Genomic DNA, 22,167 nt, shown 5'->3' with positions numbered 1-22,167 from the left:
TATCTCAATCTCTTCACCATCCGTACTGATGCTGCCAATTGGCCCAGTGGTGAAAATCTTTGTTTTCTTGATCACTTCTACTTGGCAGAAATGATTTTCACCTCTGTTGAGCAGAATGCTACTGTACCTTCACTTAGTCTGGGATGTTTAATCCAGAAGTTAATAATAGGGTAGGATAGCAAAGTGCATTCCCTTGAGTAATTAATGATTTTTGAATGGATGGTGGGGTGCATGTGCTAACTGAAAGATCAACAGTTCAAATCTACCACTAACTCCATAGGAGAAGGAAAAGCAGTTTCTTCTTGTAACGATTTACAGCCTCACAAATTTGGTGGAGGATTATAATCAATTAGAACCTGCTCAGCAGCAGTGAGGAAGCTCTGGTAGTTTAGGTAGGAAGCTGGGCTGCAATCCCAAAGGCACACAGTTCAAATCCACCAGCCGCTCCACAAGAGAAAGATGGACAGTCTTCTCATGTGCAATTTACTACCTCTGCATACCTCCATGAGGGTCACCCTTAGGTTGGTTCCGAGTCAATGACAAACAACAACAGCAGTGAGTTCATTTTCTGGTATCGCCATGTGACATTGAAATTATAGACTGTCCACATTTTGACCTTTTATCCAATTGTTGAATAACCTTTCTTAACAGTCTTTCAGTATTCGTTTTGTTTACCTGCAAACGGTTGTGACCTATCCATTGCCATCAAGTTGTTTGCTCCATTGAGTCTCAGAGGCTATAAATCCACTCTGGAAGAGACAGCCCATCTTTCTCCTCCAGAGTGCCTGTGGATTCAAGGGGCCTTTCCGTTAGCACAACTAGAAACGAAACCACCTGAGCTCCCTATAAATTGACCAAACATTTGATATTTGTGGAAAGAAGTAAATAGTCTTGCTTCTCTGACACTGCTAACATATTAAATGTGTTCCCTCCTCAGTAAAGTGCAGCAAACCATGGAACATAGTGTACAGTGAGATTTGACAGAAGATTAAATTGGCAGAATCCTAGGTTTTATTATTTTTAATGTGGTATGAAGTGTTTCTAATAACGTTAATCAAATGTTCCTAGTTTAGTATGCATCATTCTAGGACAATTATAGTACATGATGTTTCAGATCAATGCAACATATTGTTGATCCCATTACCTTCAGTTTCATTTTTTCTTTAATTTTATTTGACAGGCTTATAAAATGGAGAAAATGTCAGTTAAATTTAAAAGCAAAACATTTTCCACAGTAGCATCTATGTTGGTCAAGTGGACTCCATTTTAAAGTTAAAGGTGTGTGCGCTTTTTTAAAAAAACAACACCAAGTTTTATGTTTTGGAGTCATTTTTAGATTTCTAGAAAAGTAATAAAAATACTACAGAGAGTTCCTGTATAACCCTCACCCAGTTTCTCCCATTAGTTCTTCTGTTGCCACAGTACATTTGTCAAAACTAAGAATCTGATAATAGAGCACATTATTTAAATATTCCAAACTTTATTGTGATTTCACCAGCTTTTCTAGTATTGTCTAATTTCTGTTACAAAATCTAATTCAAGATACCTGTTGACATTTAGTTGTCCTGTTTTCCAAGTCTTTCCTAATCTGTGACAATTTTTCTGTCTTTGGTTCTTTTTTCAGGATCTTGACAGTTTTGAAGGGGTACTTATCAGGTCTCGCATGAAGTGTACCCCATCTGTGTTTGTCTGATGTTTTTCTCAGGATTCGATTGGTTTATTTGAGTTCAGGGAAAGAACACTAACAGAAGTGAAGTAATATTACCCGATCTTGTGGAGGGTCAGATGACATCCCTTAGTAATCTCCATCATTTAGTAAAGGAATTTGGCCAGGTTTCTCCCCTGCAAAGTTACTTGTTTTTCTGCTTCACTATTCTACTCTTTGAAAATGAGTAGACAAGTTTAGCTCACCCTTACCAGGAGAGGGAAACAGATGGTTAGAAGTGGAATAAGCACTTCCTTCCTGAAAAAGGAATGTAAGTATTTAGAATCCTACATAAAGGAAGATTTATTATCTCTTAATAACATCATTTATTTATATCAGAATGAACTCATGTAATTTATTTTATGATTTGAGTTTTAATTTCATTGTTATTGTTGTTGTTACGTGCTGTTGAGTCACTTGCAACTCAGCGACACTATGTACAACAGCCCTATACCTTGCTCTGTCCTGTGTCAATCTTATTGTCTCTGATACACCTACCCTCATGACCCCAGTCACTGAATCAATCCATCTGATCAAGGGTCTTCCTCTCTTGCACTGTCCCTCCACCCTCCCAAGCATAATGTCCCTAACAGCAGACTTTCCCAATGCAGTTTGTCAATACAAATTTATTTATTTTGCTGTTCTAGCTTTAGCTATTGAAAACTCTTTCAGGGTGGTTCCTATGGTCTTTTGGTATCCCATCCTTTTGTTTTTTGAAAATATCTTCGCTTCTTAGAATGACAAGATACTTCAGATTGAACCTAGTTCCGGGATAAGCTATTTCAGTTAGAATTCCAGATTTCTTATAATTTTAGAAACCAAGATCTGGCCTCTGGGTGTGCTGATTGCTACTAGGATGTCATTGTTTCTAAGCCCTCTTAGCAGATAGAGTTATGAACATGGGTTTAAGTCAGTGAAACTATCCTCATTTTGGTGATGTAGTCTCACATTTTTGTTACTTTGAATCCACTAGTGGATCCTTGGGATAAATATAGACAGCCTCCTCCCTTGAGATGTATAGCCTTGGAGATTTAATGGAGGGTCAGTTTCAACTTGATGGCAGTGAGTTGAGTTATAATACATGAATAAGAAGTTAATTCTGAGAGAAGCACATATGCTCTAATGTGCAGACTTGCAGTTAGTAAATGCTGTTTAATAAAGGTTTCCATTTCTTGTCAATTAAAGCCAGAATTAGAAGAAGATGCAACCTAATGTATTGGAGAGCTTTTAAATATCAGTGTTTTCTTTTATGTTTTGTTTCATTCAATATTGTGCTACAGAAGCTTTTTCCTTAGTGTAAATTGTTATATTAATCTACCAAATCCAGAATATTCGAGCTAAAACTCATGCTTGAATACAAGAAGGAATATGGTTGGAAATATAAAATGATATGGCTTCTCCAGAGGAGTACCTCTTTTTTACCTAGAATTTAGCTTCTAAGGATATTTTTCCCTAAGAAAATGGTGTAATAAGTCTGCAAAGACATGTAAGCAAACATGTTTCCGTAACGTTCATAGCATATGAGGACACCACACAGCAGGTAGGAACCCCCACATCCTGATCCATACCCCACCTCCTCTATGGGTAAGCTACTTGCGAGTCCTGGGGGCTTTTGGCTTTTGTTTTATTTTTTCAATAATATCTTTAAAGATTGATGGTGTTGACATTTAAACTATAAAAATATTATCAGAGCAGATTATAAACAAAGGTGGATAAGCCTAGGGATATCTGGCTTCCAGCTGCGTACTGTCCCACACTGGAACAAAATAAGCTGTAAGTGGCTTTTTCACGTTTTAAAAAAGAAAAGCAGTGTTACTTTTATTACTTTATAAAATTGAAAACATTCTAAGCAATGTACAGTATTAGTAAAGAATTGTTTATAACTGGAATTCAAGAAGATTGATAATCCTCAAGAATGTCCTTGTCAAAAATATCATCATCATTTAACATCTGGGTTAGTGGATGGTAAAAATAGATCTTTTTATGTCATTCAAAAAGAAATATTTTTAAGTCATTTCAGGAATAATTTCTAAAAGGATAAACCTCACTTCATTACTTTTGAATTGAAACCAACTCATAGCTGACCCTCCTGGAAAGGGTTTTTCCCTGTACATTGCATTGCAGTACTTTGCTTTGTCCTCCCGAGCTGCCCTTTGACATTTTCTGTTCAGCTCTTTTAGTTCAACATGTTTTCCTTTTGTTTTGGATTCACCGTGCTACAGTGCAATTTTTAGAGTCTCTTCTGACATCTATTTCTGTTTTTGTTGTTTTTTTTTCTTTCTCCTCTGTTTTTATAATGACCTTTTCCTGTCTTCATGTATGATATCCTTGATATCATCCCACAACTCATCTGGTTTTCGATTATTGGTGTTCAGTGCTTCAAACCTATTCTTTTGTGTGTTTGTTTTGTTTTGTGTACCATTGAATTGGATCCAGCTGGCATAGGAGGAGATGCCTCTCCTTCTCCAGCGGAGAATCTGGTAGATTCGAACCATGTGCCTTTGAGATTGCAGTGCAACTTTTTGCCACTAGGCTACCAGAGTTCTCTGAACCTATTCTTTTTTTTTTCTTCTTAATTTTAATGAACATTTACAGAGATTTTGGATTTCCATTCATTCATTGTTGCACTTTTCTCCCTGCTCAGTCCTCCTCCTCCCCAGTTTGCTTCTCTCTTTAAAAGAAAAATTCTTTCATTGGTATACAGTCCCCCACACACACCCCCACCGCTCCAAGTACACTCCACTCTGCAACCTTAATTCTGGACTCTTGTGATAACTATAATATCCTATAATATATCGCTTTTAAACTGTTCTCTCACTCATCTGTTTCAATGCAGTATACATAATTTATCCAGTTTTTCTCAGTCTTACCCAACCCTAATGTCAGTCCCATTCTACAACAGTGGCAACATTCAGTATTTGTCCTTTTGTGACTGAGATTCACTCAGCATAATGTCCTCCATGGTCACGGATTTTGAATAATATTGCATGAGTTCCTTGTTTTTCAATGCAGCATAGTATTCCATTGTGTGACTATACCACAGTTTCTCTATCCATTCATTTGTTGATGGGCACTTGGGTTGTTTCCAACTCCTTGCTATTGTGAACAAAGCCGCGATAAACATGGGTGTGCATATATCTGCTTGGATGGCAGTTATGGTCTCTTTAGGATATATTCCCAGTATTGGAATTGGTGGATCAAATGGTATCTCTATTTGCAACTTTTTGAGAAAGTGCCACACCATTTTCCACAGTGGTTGCACCATTTTACAGCAGTGAATAAGGGTTCTAGTTCCTCCACAATCTCGCCAGCATTTGTTTTTTGCTGTTCTTACTGGGGTGAGATGATATTTCATAGTTGTTTTGATTTGCATCTCTCTTAGAGCTAGGGATTTTAATCATTTCTTCATGTGCTTGTTGGCCATCTGAATGTCTTTTTTGGTGAAGTGTCTGTTCATATCCTGTGTCCATTTTTCAATTGGATTATTTACCTTTATCTTGTTTTGGTGCTCAAGTATTTTATAAATTCTAGATGTACGTCCCTTATCTGACATGTCATTACCAAGTACTTTTTCCCAGTCTGTGGTGTCCCTTTTTACCCTGTTGGAGAAGTTTTTGGATGTGCATAGGGATTTGATTCTTAGAAGGTCCCATTCATTTATTTTATCTTCTCCTGGTTGTAGAGAACCTATTCTTAAGATGATTTTGAAATTCAGATAGAACAGATTCAAGATCATATCTTGGTTTCTGTGGAGTTATTTTACTTTTCTCCAGTCTCAATTTGAACTTGCGTATGAATAATTGACGATTTGACCCACAGACCACCCCGGTCTACTTTTGACTGCCGATATTGAGCTTCTCCAACTATTTCTTCCACAGATGTAGTCATACTAATTCCTTTGCAGCCCATCAGGTGAGATCCATATGTAAAGTTGTTGTTTGTGTCTTTGAAAAAATGTATTTATATTGATAGATGGCATCATGATGGATGGAGGGGATACTGAAACTGTCAGCAGCTTCATCTTGGTTGAGTCCACAGTTAACGCCTTTGGTACCAGCCATCAGGAAATCAGGAGAAACATTGCACTGGGAAAATGTAGTTAGGGACCTCTCCAAATTATTGAGGAGTAATGATGTCAGTTTGAGGACTGAGGTGCGTCTGATTCAGACCTTAGTCTTTCCTGTTACTTGCTATGTGTCTGAGAGCTGGACAGTGAATAAGGATGGTAGAAGAAGACTTGACAGGTTCCCCAGCTGTCCCGTGAATCTGTCTCTTGCTTCAACAGTGTTTGGATGGAACAGACCCAGCGACTTCCCCCGCTTCCAGCCTCCCTCCAACTTCATCTCCAGGCGTAACCTTGGAACCATCTTAGCCATCTCCAATTTTCGGGACCAACTAACACCCTTTTTTTGTTAGCCCCAAAACCTTGACCAACTATGAGTTCTCAGATCTGCCAAAATTATTCTGCCGAAGCAGAAGCTGGCATCAACCGTCTGGTCAAACTGCACCTGCGGGCCTCTTACACCTAACTCTCTCTGGGTTTTTATTTTGACTGCGCTGATGTGGCCTTGGAAGGCGTGGGACACTTCTTCCGCAAGTTGGTGAAGGAGAAGCTCGAGGGTGCTGAGTGGCTCTTGAAGCTGCAAAACCAGCATGGCGGCCGAGTCCTCTTCCAAGATATCCAGAAGCCATCCCAGGATGAGTGGAGTAAAACCCTGGACCCTATGCAAGCAGCGCTGGCCTTGGAGAAGAACCTAAACCAGGCCCTTCTGGATCTGCACGCCGTGGGTTCCGCCCACACTGACTCCAATCTCTGTGACTTTCTGGAGAACCACTTCCTGAATGAGGAAGTGAAACTGCTGTGACCATCTGACCAACATTAGAAGACTGGGCGGCCCCCAGGCTGGGCTGGGCGAGTATCTCTTTGAGCGCGTCTCACCCTCAAGCATGACTAGGGGCCTGTAGGGACCTGCAGGGGGGAACCTCTGCGTCCCCCTGCCAACAGCAGCAAGCTTCTCTGTCCCACCCTGATGTAGAATCTTATCCACCCAGAAGCCCTTTGCCCAAGCCTTGGACCAAATGAAACAATAAAGCTTTTTGCAACCAAAAAAAAGAAACGAAAGAAAGAAAAAGAATTGACGCCTTTGAGTTATGTTGTTGGAGAAGAGCATTGAACATTCCATGGACAGCTAAGAGAACAGATGTCTTGGGGAGGTGCACCCAGAGTGCTCCTTGGAGGCAAAAATGGTGAGGCTTTCCCTTACATACTTTGGGCATGTTGTTAGGAGGTTCTGTTTCTTGGAGAAGGACATGATGCTCGGAAGGGGAGAGGGTCAGTAAAGGAGAGGAAGACCCCAAATCAGGTGGATTGACGCAGTAACTGCTGCAGTGGACTCTTGTGTGTCAGGATGTGTGAGGATGGGACAGGACAGAACAGGGATTAGATCTTTTGTTCATAGGGTTGCTATGAGTCATATTCAACTTGACAGCACCTAATAACAACAGCAAATCAAATGGGAGGAAATTGGCCATCTTTCTTCTGTGGTGCATTTAGTGGATCCAAAATGTTTGTCTTTGGCTTGGTAGTGTAACTCCCTACCAACTGGGCCACCAGAGAGAAGAGAAGGATAAAGAAATATTAAAAATCACTTTTAGAAATTTTATTCAAAATCGAAACATGACAAACCCAAATATTTTTACACTACTTTATTGAGGTATCTATTTAAAAAAAGTGTCTATTTAAAATATACAATTCAGTGGATTTTAATATATTTACTTAATTGTTCAAACCTCACTAAGACCTAATTTTATATTCTTTTATTACACACAAAAGAAATCTTATTTTATTAACACTGTCCATTCCCATCCCTTGCTCTAGGCAACCACTAATCAATGTTTCTCTATTTTTATAGATTTGCTTATTTTATGTAAATTAAATTTTAAAGTCTATTTTGTGAAAGTTTCTTACACATAATGTTTTAGGTTTATACATGTTGTAGCATGTATTTATAAATACCACTATTTATATGACCAAATAATAATCTATTATAATATTAATAGAACAGTTTTTAAGGCTAAGTGGCAAAGGTATTGTGCTGCTATTATATTGGCAGAAAGATGGGCAGTCTCCTTCTATGAGATTTGCTGCCTGTCGAACCCTGCCAGAGGGTCAGCTATGGATTGGTTCCAACTCGACAGTCCACAACAACTGCTCAGATAGGGAGCTTCTGCTGGCCTGCTGATAAGGAGTTGCATTACTACCCAAAGACATGTAGTTAGCATCTGTCAGCTGCTTCATGGAAGAAAAATGGACAGTTTTCCTTCCTGCAATTTACTGCCTCTGAAATCCTGCTGGAGGGTCAGCTATGAGTTAGTTCCAACTTGATGGTACATGACAGCAGCAGCATTGATCAGAGATTGTGAACATTTGGATTGTTGCTACTTCTTGACTATTATGATTAATGCTACCATCAACATCTATATAAAAATTTTTGTGTGTACCTATGGCTTAATTTCTTTCAAGTAAATAAATACCTAGGAGTAGAATTGTGGGATAATATGATAAACCAGTTTAACTAGTTCAGGAACAGCTATAGAGTTTTCCAAAGTATTATCCCATTTTGGGTTCCTACTAATAAACGGTGAGGGATCCAGTTGGACCACATCCTACCAACTTTTGTTTTCTCAGTAGTATCTCATTATTATTTTGATTTTTCTTAGATATAAAGTAGTGTTAGATATAATAATATAATAGTATTAATCTAAGAGTAGTATTAAGTGTAAAATAGTATCTCATTGGATTTTCATGATGATTTAATGATGTTGAGCATTTCTCATGAACTTGCTAGCCATTTGTCTGTATTGGAAAAATTGTTGTTGTTAAGTGCCATCGAGTTGTAGGCGACTCATAGCGACCCTATGAATGGAAGTCCTCAACACTTGTGTGACTTTCATCTTTTCTCTAGGTTCATAGGGTTTCTGGAGGCAATCTATTATGGAAGTGGCTGCCACTTCTGCTTCCAAGCTTGTTTTAATTGGGGAGCTACACCCCACACTGTCCGCCATGGAAAACCATTATCGCATTTGACACATCAGTGTCACAGTGTTCAGCTTCACAGCCACCACAAGTTACCTCTGTACAGCAAGTGGGCACACCAGGGCTATACCACCTAGAAGAATGTTTGAACAAAAACAATGAAAAACAGGCCTGAGGGCTGCGGGTTGGAAGTCACCCACCTCTGGCTTGGTAACATCACTTTCTCTCCAGTAGGCCAACTGATCTCTCTCTATGCTATTGTTGTTAAGTGCCATAAGAGTCAACAATATTGGAAAAACCACTATTTAAATCCATGTTTCATTAGAAAAAATTGATTATTGTCTTACTAGTATTGACTTACAAAAGCTCTTTTATTCTGAATAAGAGATCCTTGTCAGGTATATGACCTGTACATATTTTTCCACATTCTATGTTCTTTTTCATTTTCTTGATTAAAACAACCTCAGTCTTTACTTGATGAGAACAACCTCATTCTTAGTCTGAATTTTCCTTGTTTTGAAAGTACAACCAAATAGGCACAGTCTTTTTTTCTTTTTCCTTTTCTTTTATTATTTTGTGTGTGTACACCATCAAATCGGATCTAACTGGTACCGGAGGAGATTACCTCTCCTTCTCCAGCAGAGTATCTGGTGGATTTGAACTGCATACCTCTGGGATTACAGTGCAGCTTTTTGCCACTAGGCCACCAGAGCTCCCTCGGCACAGTCTTTTAAGTTGCACTAACTGCTCATCACCTGTCATATATGAACTAGGAACACATAAAAACTCAAACCTCTGCACTGCAATCCCAGAGGTGCGTGGTTTGAATCCACCAGATGCTCTGCTGGAGAAGGGGGTGACAATCTCCTCCTGTACCAGTCAGATCTGATTTGATGGTACACACAAAAAAATTCATAAAATAAAATAAAAAACAAAACCCTCAAACCTCATTGTCATCGAGAGTTGGAACCAATGCATAGCCGACCCTCTAGTGAGTCTCTGAGGTTGTAAATTGCACAGTACGAGAATGTCCATCTTTCTCTCGTGGAGTGCTGGTAGATTCAAACTGCCAGAAAGGTGCCAGCTTTAAGTTAGCATTGCAGCTCCCTATGGACTGTGCCACCAGAATCAGGAACATACATATCTTACAGATGTAGATTTCATGGTTAAAATACATCGTAAATTTTGGGTATATTCACTCAAAAGTACTTCTTGGGTTTTTTTTACACTCATGTTATCAAAAAAGTATTACATTTGGGAATTCTAATGACTCATAAATTTATTAAAAGAGAAGGTGACCATGTCTTTTGCTCCATAATTGTGAAACATTTTTATGCGTAGATTAATAAACACCAATTAAATTGAGCATCCTAATTTTTTCTCATCTCTGTAATAAATGCCTTTGTATATTAATTTACTTCAGCAGTTACACTGCTTGCTGAAACTGAGGAGGACCTGAAGCGCTTGCTGCAGAAGGTCAAGGACTGCAGCCTTCAATAAAGATTGGAGCTCAATATCAAGAAAACAAAGATAAAAACAATCATAAATCATAAACCAGTGGGCCGTTTGGCAGCATCGTGATGGATGGTGAAGAGATTAAGATTGTAAACTTTAGTTTGCTTGGCTCCACAGTCAACACTCTTGGCACCAGCAGCCAGGAATTTAGAGGATATATAGCTTTGGGCAAGTCTGCTGTTAGTGACCTCTCCAAAGTATTGAAGACCAGTGGTGTCAGTCTGGAGATTAAGGTGCATGTGACACAGGCCATCATTGCAATCCCTTGCTGTGCGTCAGAGAGCTGGACAGTGACTAGGGATGATAGAAGAAAAACTGATGCCTTTGAGCTCTGGTGTTGGAGAAGAGAATTTAGTATATTATGGACTGCTAAGAGAACGAACAGGTTCAGCCTGAAGAGGGTTAACCAGGCTGTTTTTTGGAGGCCAGGATTCTGAAGTTTTACCAGGCCTTGGAAAGGGATGTCATGCTTGGGAGTGTGGAAGGACAGCACAGGAGAGGAAAACCCTCAATGAGATGGATTGATGCAGTGACTGGGATATTGGGGTTGTTGTATCAGAGACAGTGAGATTGGCGTACGATAGAGCAGGGCTTAGTGATGTTGTACATAGGGTTGCTATGAGTCACAGGTGACTCAATAGCACATAATAACAACAACAGCAGCAGTTACTTATTAATCATATTAAGTGAGTTTTGATGTACAAACATCATACATCATGAAAGAATATTGTCACATCCTTTTAGAAAAATGAAATTGTCTGTTTTCTTACTGAAAATTATATGAAGTCCTTTTTGCAAAATGACTTTTTAAAATATTTATATTTGTTTTCTTTTTTTTGTTTATGTTTGTACCATCAAATCTGATCCAACTGGTACAGGAGGAAATTGCCCCTCCTTATTTAGCAGAGCATTTGGTGGATTCGAACCGTGTGCCTCTGGGAATGCAGTGCAGTTTCCAAAATGACTATTGAAGTGAAAATACTAACATGTGTTCTTGTCCTTAACATGTTGCCTTCAGGATTTTAGCGCAGCTTCTTGCCATTCGTTAGGCCACCAGAGATCCCCTTCTGTGTTAGTGGTTAACAGCAAACTGTTCCCACTGCCTAGGTACCTAATCTTCTTCCTTAAAAATAACCAAACTTTCCAGTCCATGTGGCACCTTACATATGTTGTTGTTATGTGCCATCACATCTCTTGCAACTCCTAGCAACCCTATATATGACAGCTCTGAACCCTGCTATGCCAACCTTATTGTCTCTGACACATCTACCCCTGTTTCCCCAGCCACTGAGTCATCTAAGTTCTTCCGCTCTTGTGCTCTCCTTCCACTTTCTCAAGCATGATATCCCTCTCCAACCACTGGGCCCTCCTTAAAGCATGCTGAAAGTATGTCAGACAAAGCTTCAGAATCCTTATCTCCAAGAAATAGCCTGGTTTCACCCTATCTGGGATGAAACTGTCTGTTCTCCTGGCAGTCCATGGTATATTCAGTTTTCTCTCCAGCACCACCAGTTCAAAGGCATCAGTTCTCTTTATTTCATCCCTATTCATTGTACAGCTTTTTGATGCATAGCACATAACTGCAAAGACCATGGCCTTGATCAGGTGCACCTTAGTCTCCATACTGATATCATTGTTCAATAGTCTAAAAAGGTCCCTGAAAGCAGAATTTCCCAGTGCAGTTTGTCTTTTGATTTCCTGGATGCTGGTACCAAGAATGTTGATTGTGGAACCAAGCAAACTAAAGCTGTTAACAATCTCAGTTTCTTCACTATCTGTCATGATGCTGCCAGTCGGACCAGTGGTGAGAATCTTTGTTTTTGGTATTGCACTTCAATCCATATTTAAGGGTGAAGTCCTTCACCTTCTGCAGTGAGTGCTTCAGATCCTCCCCAGTTTCAGCAAGCAAGGTAGTGTCATCTGTATACAGCAGATTTTTAATGAGTCTTCCTCCAGTTCCTCCTCATAGAGCCCAGCCTCCCAGCTGATCTGTTCCGCATATAGCTTGGAAAGGTATAAGAAGAATGGGAATCGCAGAACACTTGATTGTGCTTATGCAAACCCTACATTTGTACTGAGAGGCAGTCATCAGAACAGAGCAAGGAAACAATGCATGGTTCAAAATCCGGAAGGGTGTATGCCAGGGATGTGTCCTATCTCCATATCTTACATATAATCACCATAAGAACTTCCAGACAATATAAACTAGGGAAAATAACACAAAAATTACCTCAGATCCAAGTGCATGAAAAAGAGAGTTTAGCAAACAGACTGACTACCAAGTGGAAGGAGAGAGCAGATGAGGCCAGTAAGAAAATAAGTTCATGGATAAGCTATGCCTTGCCTATCAGCTCAGAGTAGTATAGTAATTTTGGGATAATATCTAGCAACAGCCTGGAGAGAAGAAACTAAGAAAGCACCCACAAAGAAAGCAGAGCTGGTGGCAGAAATTTTGTGCAAATAACAACCGAAAGAAGTCATAAGGTGAGCAGACTGTGGTCAGGGATGAGGCATCTCTGAGAAGAAAGCATAAAAGGGTTAGCTTTAAAACCAGATGCTAAAAGTTTAACAGGACAGCAAGTAATAAACGTTGGAGAGGATGCAGAGATAGGAGCTCTCATACACAGTTGGTGGAACTGTAAAATGGTACAACCACTCTGGAAGGCAGTTTTGCATTTTTTAAAAAAGTGAACATGGAAATTTTATATGACCCAGCTATTTCACTGCTTGGCATATACCCAAGAAAATGAGAACTGAGACCCAAACAGAGATTTGTACACTAAGGTTCATAGCATTATTCACCATTGCAAGAACATGGAAACAGCACAGATGTTCAATCACAATCTAATGGATTGCTAAATTTTGGTACATTCATCCAATGGCAGGCTACGCAGCACAGAGGAACAATGATTGTGAAAATTACTGCCTAACTTAGGAGGGACTGGATAGCATTATACTAGATGAACTAACTCAGTTCCATAAGGACAAATACTGCATAAGACCATTATTATAAAATTGGAAAGATAACTAGTAGAACTTGTATGAGGATCCAAGGGGGGAGGGTAGGAGCAGAGAGGTGAGGATGGGTAGGGGGGTGAAATCACAGGGTCGCACAATTTGATGGGTAGAGGGAGGGATGGGTAAAGGAAATGGGAAAGATCCAGTGGGGATCTAGAAAGACAGGACAATGGTGAGCATATTTCATTGTAATTAATTTTATAAAATATAATGAATGGAAGGGATTGCATGAAACACAGTGTGAATGAAGATAGTGTAGAAAAACAATGTATACAAACTTTGTAAGCAAACCACTATAAAATAAAAATTTCTTTTCAAAAAACAAACAACAAACCAGGTGGCTGTAGATAGGCAAGTGAAGCAGAGCATTCTACAGGAGAGACTGTAGAATGGAGTCTATAAGTGCTAAGGACTAAAGGGGAAGAAAGAGGAGCAGTGAGTGTCCCAACCTCCCTGGGGAGTGCTTATTTGTGAAGACACTAGTGATAACTGCTCCCACTCCACACAATGGCAGAAATGTCCCTGTGCCCCACCTGCCATCTTCATTCACATGTGCTCTGAGGCACAGGCGCATGGAGCCAAGGCTAGCAAGTCCAGCCCCACTTACCATCCCTACCCTGAAACACAAGAGACTGATAGAGACAAGCCCACCACTCCCTTCCAGAGGTGAAGGTGACTAAACTTGTACTCCGGAGCCTGACACACTGCCTCTTCCTAGAGGTGCAGACCAGTCACACTTACTTGTGAAAGTCCAGCCATGCCCACCACCACCTGCTTGAGACACAGACTTCAACCAATCAGCAGTGGTCAGTGAGCAGACACAGAGCTCAACACAACCTCCAACAAGAACACTCCTTGCACTCATTTTCCAGTGACTGGACAAATACATCACCTCACTAGCAATGCCAGTCACGTCTTGATAGGCACCATCTGTACCTCTACTAAACAAAGAGCAGGAGATCTTAGTACCCTCAGCTAAAATGCACCCAGACAATTTCTGCAGGCTATCAGCACTTCCACTGAAATCCCACGATACCCCACCATCTGCTGAGATGTCAGTTTGTGCCTTCCCAATCCATTTGAGTAGTACTCTATCCCAGCAGATACGGAGACTCCTGTCCTGTTCTCTAGAGAATACACTAGCCACTAGCACCAACTCAGAAGCACCCTGCAAGGGCTGAGTAGGGACCATGATTGTGCCACATTTGTCACCAGTATCAGGGAAAGATTTTACTCCCACCCCTTTACTCAGTCCATCAGAAGAAGACTTTTGAGCCTAACCACAGAGGACTTACATGGTGTAACCTAACATAGCCACGTGTGAAAGGAAATCACACCCAGTTAACAGACATCAGCAAAGTCACACATAGACCAGAACCACAAAACCCAGCAATTAGAATAATACAAAGGAAAGACAGATCTTCTGGAGAGAAAAGATAAAGCTCCAAAATTAAAAGCAAATATTTTTATAACCAGTAAAGTATTATCTGAGTAAATTAATACTTAATGTCTGGTGACATAGTTTGTTAAGTGTTGGGCTATTAACCCTAAAGGTTCTCAGTTTTATCCCACTAGCACTCATTCTCTCTCCCCACATTCCTGGTAATTAATGGTATAAACAACCCCCAATCCCTGTAACTCCTACCACGAGAGTATGATTCCTCCCTGTATATACACATCAGATCTTCAGTCTGAGTCTCCCCACCCCACATACACACCAGACAGTAGCAGACTGTTCAGCATGGCAGCAGCTGCTCATCTTACCCTTCCATCTGTTGGCCCAGCCAAATGGTATTTGGCCACCCCTGTGTAGGGATATCCACTTGCTCTGTCTCTCTAGTCCCCTGACCCATCTGAGCAGTGGTAGACCACTTCAGTATTGCTTCAGCCACTCACTCCACCCGCCCCCACACACACATATGCCCTCACAGCTGAATGGCAGTCATCCACTTGGCATAGTGACATGCTAGCCCTTTCCCTTCAACTCACTAACTCAATGAAGTGACTGTAGACTTTCCACATGATGTTAACTGTCTACTCTGCCCTTTCCACCCATTAACCCAGCCAAGGTTCTTCTCTACATATGGTGCATCACAACAGTAACCCACCTACTCCACATACATCTTCCCACTGGTTTCTACCAGTCTCTTCCCGTTCACTTCACCCCCACCAGCAAGGGACAGCAACCATGCACACACTGGCCCTCTGGTTGTACCTTCCCACAACGATGTCAGAGACACTGGCAGTGCCACCATAAAAATACTCACTCATTATTCACTCCAACATCTGCTGAGAGGAGGCCATATCCACATGACGCGCTGCCTTACCCGCTCAGCTAGTACTGCTTGTTCCTGCCAGTAAAAGGCCAGAGCTGATTCCCGTCCAGTGTGTTCTTAGCTGCCCTACAAAACCAGTAAACAAACTTGCACTCACATGCCTAATCACTGTCCTACCCATTCACCCAAATATACAATAAGTAAATATGATATATTCTATAGAAACAACAGATAATATCAAATTACCTAGAGAAGCAGGAAAAACGACTCCAGGAAGTGACCAAGGTAATAAGCCAGGACCATCCCTGAGGAAGAAGTGCTAATGGAACTACCTGATCAAGGGATTCAGAAGACTCCCAGTGGTCAAGGAAGAGAGACAAAAACCCTAAGGAACTCAGGCAAACATGACAAGAACAATAGAACAAAAACAAATCAATAATCAGAAATTACACAAAACTAACAACTAGAAATCCAAAAGATTGATACTAAAATTTCAGCAATAGATTGTTATCTATTGGCTAACAATTGGACCATTGGAAGGACAGATAGTAAATTGAATCAATGGAAGTCAGAATCAGTGAATTGGAGAACAATTACCTTGATAAACAATCTGCTAAAAGAATAGTTTTTAAAAAAAACCCAACAATGATATAAAATTAAGAAAACCTAACAGCTTATGGGACCATTAAGAAGAGTAATTTCGTGTCCTTGTGATTGTAGAACAAGAAAAGACAAAAACATAGCAGTTGACTGGCAGAAAGCTTACCTAATAGCATGAAAAATGGAAAGGTAGCCATCAAAGAAGCTCAGTGAACCCGAAGAGAATAGATTTCTACCCCCAAAATCACCAAGATCTCTCATAATCAAAGTTTCCAGAACAAACAAAAAAAAATCTTCGAACAGCTTGGGGAAAAGAAAAATTGTTACCTAAAAAAATGGAATTAGAACAACCATGGTCTTATATCTTAACAGAAGAGATGTTGCTAAGAAGCATGGAATGAAACTCTGAAAGGAAAAAAAATATGCTAACCAAGATTGTAACTGCCAGTGAAGTGACTTCATCTTACTTGGATCCACAATCAGAATGCTTAGTTCTAGTAGTCAGGAAATCAGGAATGCATTAACAGTAGTAAAGTCTGAAGTTAGGGACCTCTCCATATTATTGCTGAACAATGAAGTCAGTTTGAGGACTGAGGTGTACCTGTTACATTCCATAGCCTTTCAGTCACTTCCTGTGCGTTTCTGAAAGCTAGACAGTGAATAAAGGATGACAGAAGAATTGGTGCCTTTGAGGTGTTGGAGAGGAGTCCTGACTACTCCTAGACTGCCAAAAACCCAAACAAGTATATCTTGGAGGAGGTGCAGCCAGAGTGCTCTTTGGAGGCAAAGGTGATAAAGCTTTGGCTCACATACAGAAAAAAACAAAACACAAACCCCAAACAAACAAAACTCAGAACAGCTTGGGGAGAAGAAATTAGGAGAAGCTATTCTTGGAGATGAACATTATGCTTGGAAAGATGAAGGATCAGAAAAAGAGAAAGACTCTCAACCACATGGATTGACACAATGACGGCAGCAGTGGGCTTGAATGTTTCAGAGATTGTGAGGATGGCACAGGATAGGACAGGGTTCAGATCAGTTCATAGGGTCGCTATAAGTTGTTCTTGGCTCAAGGGGACCAAACAACAGAAACAATGTAGGATTATATCATCTGTTTAACTTGCTTGGGTACAAATACAGATAATATAGATCGTTTCTCTAAGCAGAGATTGAGAATTGCCCAATTAATTTCACCAAATTAATCAGTATAGAAGTATAATGATGGACCAAGGGATATATGTTGAATAAGATAAGAAAGAAATGGATGCAGAGGAAGGGAGTGAAAATGTGTTAACACTTAAGATAGTAGAGGTTCAATGAAGAGTATTGATGTGAAAGTACTAGAATTAAAAGCTTGAAAAAAGAATAGGTGATGGTGAGTGAATGATACTGTTAAATTTGTCAGATTTGTACTCTGAGCTCCTGGCTGAAAGACTAGTTGTTTTCTCCAATTGGTCATTGTACAGGCGTCTCAAAGTTGATATATTCATAACTGAATTTACTGTCTTATTGTCTAAATCCAAAGTCCCTGTCCCAGGAAATGACATTGTCATACTTCTACCTTGTCAAATCCACTAGCTGCTCTGCAGGAGGAAGATGGGCCGTCCACTCCCATGCAGTTTACTTCCTCTGGAAACCTACTGAGGCATCAGCTATCAACTGGTTACGACTCCAGAGCACATAAGAACAACGACCTTGTCAAACCAAAAAAAAAGATAAATAGTTCACAATTATTCTTTTTTCCCACACCCTTTTCATCCTGTCAGCCATTTGCTTCCGTTTCTTTTCTATATTAAACTACTTACAGCAGTCTAAACATGTCATCCTATTTTATATGCTACTTTGCATATGTTCATGCTTTGTCTAGCTGACTTTTGCCCATCCGTCTAAATTTAGTTTTAAATGCTCTCATCCAGAAAGCTACACACACATTCATTCGCTCTTTCTTCTTGTTTAAACGTAAATCTTTATGCTTGCCTATTTATATTTGTAATGTCATTATACAAAATATAGACTTTACATATTGGAAGAAGGTTTCCATTTATCAAAAAAACTTTTAATTAATCTGATTCTATGTTTATTTTCCCACTAGTATAAATTCCTCAAACTAAGAAATGTCCCTTGTTTCTCTTTTTATTCTTTGTTCTGATTACTATATATTTCCTAATCTGATGTTAAAAAAAATTAATCTCAGTTCAATTCTGCATTCGTGGAGAACTGTGTACCGAGCATTAGGTTAGTGCCGGAAAACAGAGATGAACAAGACAGATATAACTGCAGCTCTCATGACCTTGAGTGGTCTAGTGAACAAGATAAGCATTAAATAAAAAATTACGAATGGTCAGGGCTGATGTAAGAAAGATTGTTCTGTAAGCAAGAAGAGCATATAGCAAGGAAGTTTCACTTTGTCTAGGTTGAATTGAATTTAGCGGTAACCTGATCAGGCACATAATTACATGAGAGGACATTTTAAAGTATCATTTATACTTAGTGACTTATGGTTATTGTATTTGGTTTGGATCTTGTTGCTTTCTATTCTTAGAACAATACAAATACAGTTATTACAACTCTTATATTATTATTAAATATTTTATGGTATGTATGTAATAGTTTACTTAACGCCTGCACATGTTAGGGAGCTATAGTGGTCTAGTGAATAAAGATTTATGCTGCCAACCCAGTGGCACGCAGTTCAAATCCACCAGTTTTTCCTTGGAAGAAAAATGGACAGTCTTTTCCTGATTCTGTTTACAGTTGTTAAACTCACTGGAAGGTCAGCTATGAATGGGTTCTGAGTGGACTGCAGTGAGTGTACATGTTATCTGTACTGGACTCTGAAATGTCTTTTGATTTCTTTTATGTGTAATGTTATATTTTCCTTGAATAAATTATGTTTAACCAAATCATCAAAATCTAGAAAACAACTTGACTTCTCTATCTTGTTTCTTTCTCAACTTCAGATACTTGGAATCTTTTATAAGGAGAAATTGTGACTTAATATCCTGTCTACTTTAGGAACAGCCAGGATAATAGGAAATCTAACAAGTTCATCCTGGAGAAGATTAAATCAGGCTGCTCCTAAGAGGCAAGGATTCTGAAGCTTCATCTGACATACTTTCGACATGTTGCAAGGAGGGACCAGTCCTTGGAGAAGGATGTCATGCTTGGGAGAGTGGAGGGACAGCACAGGAGAGGAAGTCCCTGTATTAGGTGCATTGATTCAGTGACTGGGATAATGGGGGTAGGTACATCAGGGACAGTGAGATTGGCACAGGATAGAGCAAAGTTTAGGGCTGTTGTACATAAGGTCACTATGAGTCACAGGTGACTCCATGACACATAACAACATCATTACCTGTAAGAAATGGTTAAAGATACTAAGTAATGTTTAGCATAAATGACAGGCATGATTTGATGTTCATTTAAATCTGTTGGATGAGGTTGTTTTTTTTTTGAGATACTTGTGTGCAGATGAGAAAATTATTTTTTAAAAAAAGAACTTCCCTGCCTTTCTATGAAAATGGCACCAAAAGCGAAGAAGAAAGCCCCTGCCCCTCCCAAAACTGAAGCCAAAGCAAAGGCATTAAAGACCAAGAAGGCAGTCCTGAAGGGCATCCACAAACAACCACTCAAAACAGATCTGCACGTCACCCACCTTCTGGCAGCCTAAGACCCTGAGACTCCCAAGGCAGCCCAAATACCCCCAGAAGAGTAGCCCCAGGAGAAACAAGCTTGACCACTATGCCATCGTCAAATTTCCCCTGACCACTGAGTCAGCCATGAAGATAGAAGATAATAACACACTTGTGTTCATTGTGGGTGTCAAGGCCAACAAGCACCAAATTAAACAAGCTGTAAAGAAGCTCTATGACATTGATGTGGCTAAGGTCAACACTTTGATTAGGCCTGATGGAGAGAAGAAGGCCTGTGTTCAACTTGCTCCTGACTATGATGCTTTGGATGTTGCCCACAAAATTGGGATCATCTAAACATCCAGCTGGCTAATTCTAAATAGAAATTTCCTCCCCCTCCTAAAAAAAAGCTTCATTGAGATATTATTCTCAAACCAGAAAATTAACTCTTTAAAAGTATACAATAAGCCCATTCAGTTTCATACACATCATCCATACTTAATAAACATAATGATGCCATAAAAAAATATAGCTCCCTAGAAGAGACTGAGATTGTTAACAGCTTTAGTTTTCTTGGCTCCACAATCAGCTCTCTTGGTACCAGCAGCCAGGCAATCAAAAGACAAATTGCACTGGGAAAGTCAGGGACCTCTTTAGACTACTGAAGAGCAATGATGTCATTCTGGGGACTAAAGTGCACCTGATCCAGGGCATGGTCTTTGCAATTATGTGCTATGCATCAGAAAGCTGGGCAATGACTAGGGATGATTAGAAGGAGAATTGATGCCTTTTAGCTGTGGTACTGGAGAAGAGAACTGACTATACCATGGACTGCCATGAGAACAAACAGGTTCATCCTAGAGCGGGTGAGACCCGGCTGCTATTTGGAGGCAAGGATTCTGAAACTTAATCTGACATACTTTGACATGTTGCAAGGAGGGACCAGTCCTTGGAGAGGGACGTCATGCTTGGGAGGGTGGAGGGACAGCACAAGAGAGGAAGACCCTCAATTAAATGGATTGATTCAGTGACTGGGGTGACAGGGGTAGGTGTGTCAGGGACAGTAAGATTGGCACAGGACAGAGCAGAGTTTAGGGCTGTTGTACATAGGGTTGCTATGAGTCGCAGGTGACTCAGTCGCACATAACAACATCTGTCAGTACCCTATTTCATTTATCCATTTGTCAGTCTGTGTACAGCTGGGCCATTTCTACTTTCTTGGCTGTTAATAATGCTGCTGTGAGCATATATATATGCACAAGTTGTTTATGAACATGTTTTCAGTTCTCTTAGATATAGATCTAGGAGTGGAATTGCCGGTTCCTAGGATTGCTGTAAACTTTTCACTAGTTTTTGTTGCTGCTGTTGTTAAGTGCTGTTGAGTCGACTATGAATCATAGCAACCCTGTGACCAACAAATAAGAACCTTATCCTGTCTGTGTCATCCTCATGTCTGTGTCATGCATAAGCTCATTGTGGCATTCACTGTTTCAGTCCATCTCATGGCGAGTGTTCCTCTCTTTCACAGACCCTCTATCTCTCAGCATGGTATCTTTCTACAAGGACTGGCTCTTCCTGAAAATATACCTGAAGTAAGCAAGGCAAAGCTTCATCATTAATGCTTCTAAGGAGTGCTCCAGTTGCACTTCCTCCAAAACAGATTTGTTATTTTGACAGACCATGGAATATTCAGTACTTTTCATCAAAATTTCAATTCAAAAGCATTAGTTCTTTTTTCTGTCATCCTTATTCATTGTCTAACTCTCATATCTATTGGAAGCAATTGTGGCCTGGATCAGGCACACCTTAAACTTTAAACTAACATCATTGCTCTTTAGCACTTTAGAGAAATCCTTGACAGCATGATTACCCAGTGCAACAAACACATCTATTGATTTTTTTTAACTGCTACTACCATAAGTATTCATTGTGAGTCCAAATAAGATGAAATAAGTGACAACTTCAATCTTTTCTCCATGTTGTCTATTGGTCCAGTGGTGAGGATTTTTGTTTTCTTGACATTAAGGTATAATCTATATTGAAGACTATAATCTCTGATCTTCTTCAGCAAGTATTTCAAGTTCACTATGTACAAGCAAGGTTGTGTCATCTGCATAAAACAGGTGGTTGATGAGTCTTCCTCCAATCCTGATGCCATATTCTTCTTAATATAGATCAGCTTCTTGAATTATTTGAGTTGAATTTGAATTATTTCAATTACCTGATTGTATACATATTGAAAAGGTAGAGAGAAAGGCTACAACCTTGATGCACACTTTTCCTTATTTTGAAGCATGCAGTATTCCCTTATTCTGTTTGGAAAAATACTTCTTTGTCCGTGTAGAAGTTTTATATAGTTAAATGTTCTGGGATGCCTATTCTTCT

The 22,167-nt window shown here is 39.8% G+C and overlaps 1 protein-coding gene and 1 pseudogene across 1 annotated transcript in view; both read left to right on the top strand.

Annotated features, from left to right (window-relative positions):
• NARS2 (asparaginyl-tRNA synthetase 2, mitochondrial (putative)) overlaps nucleotides 1–22,167 on the top strand; it is a 182,351-nt gene that overhangs the window by 91,556 nt on the left and 68,628 nt on the right. The window lies entirely within an intron of this gene.
• On the top strand, nucleotides 6,142–6,660 carry LOC102864813 (annotated as a pseudogene).

Source organism: Elephantulus edwardii, unplaced genomic scaffold, assembly GCF_000299155.1.
Source record: "Elephantulus edwardii isolate Elephantulus edwardi_28Jun2011 unplaced genomic scaffold, EleEdw1.0 scaffold00025, whole genome shotgun sequence".
Classification (NCBI taxonomy): Eukaryota; Metazoa; Chordata; class Mammalia; order Macroscelidea; family Macroscelididae; genus Elephantulus; species Elephantulus edwardii.
Note: the sequence above shows the minus strand (reverse complement) of the source record. Positions and strands in the feature narration are given on the sequence as shown.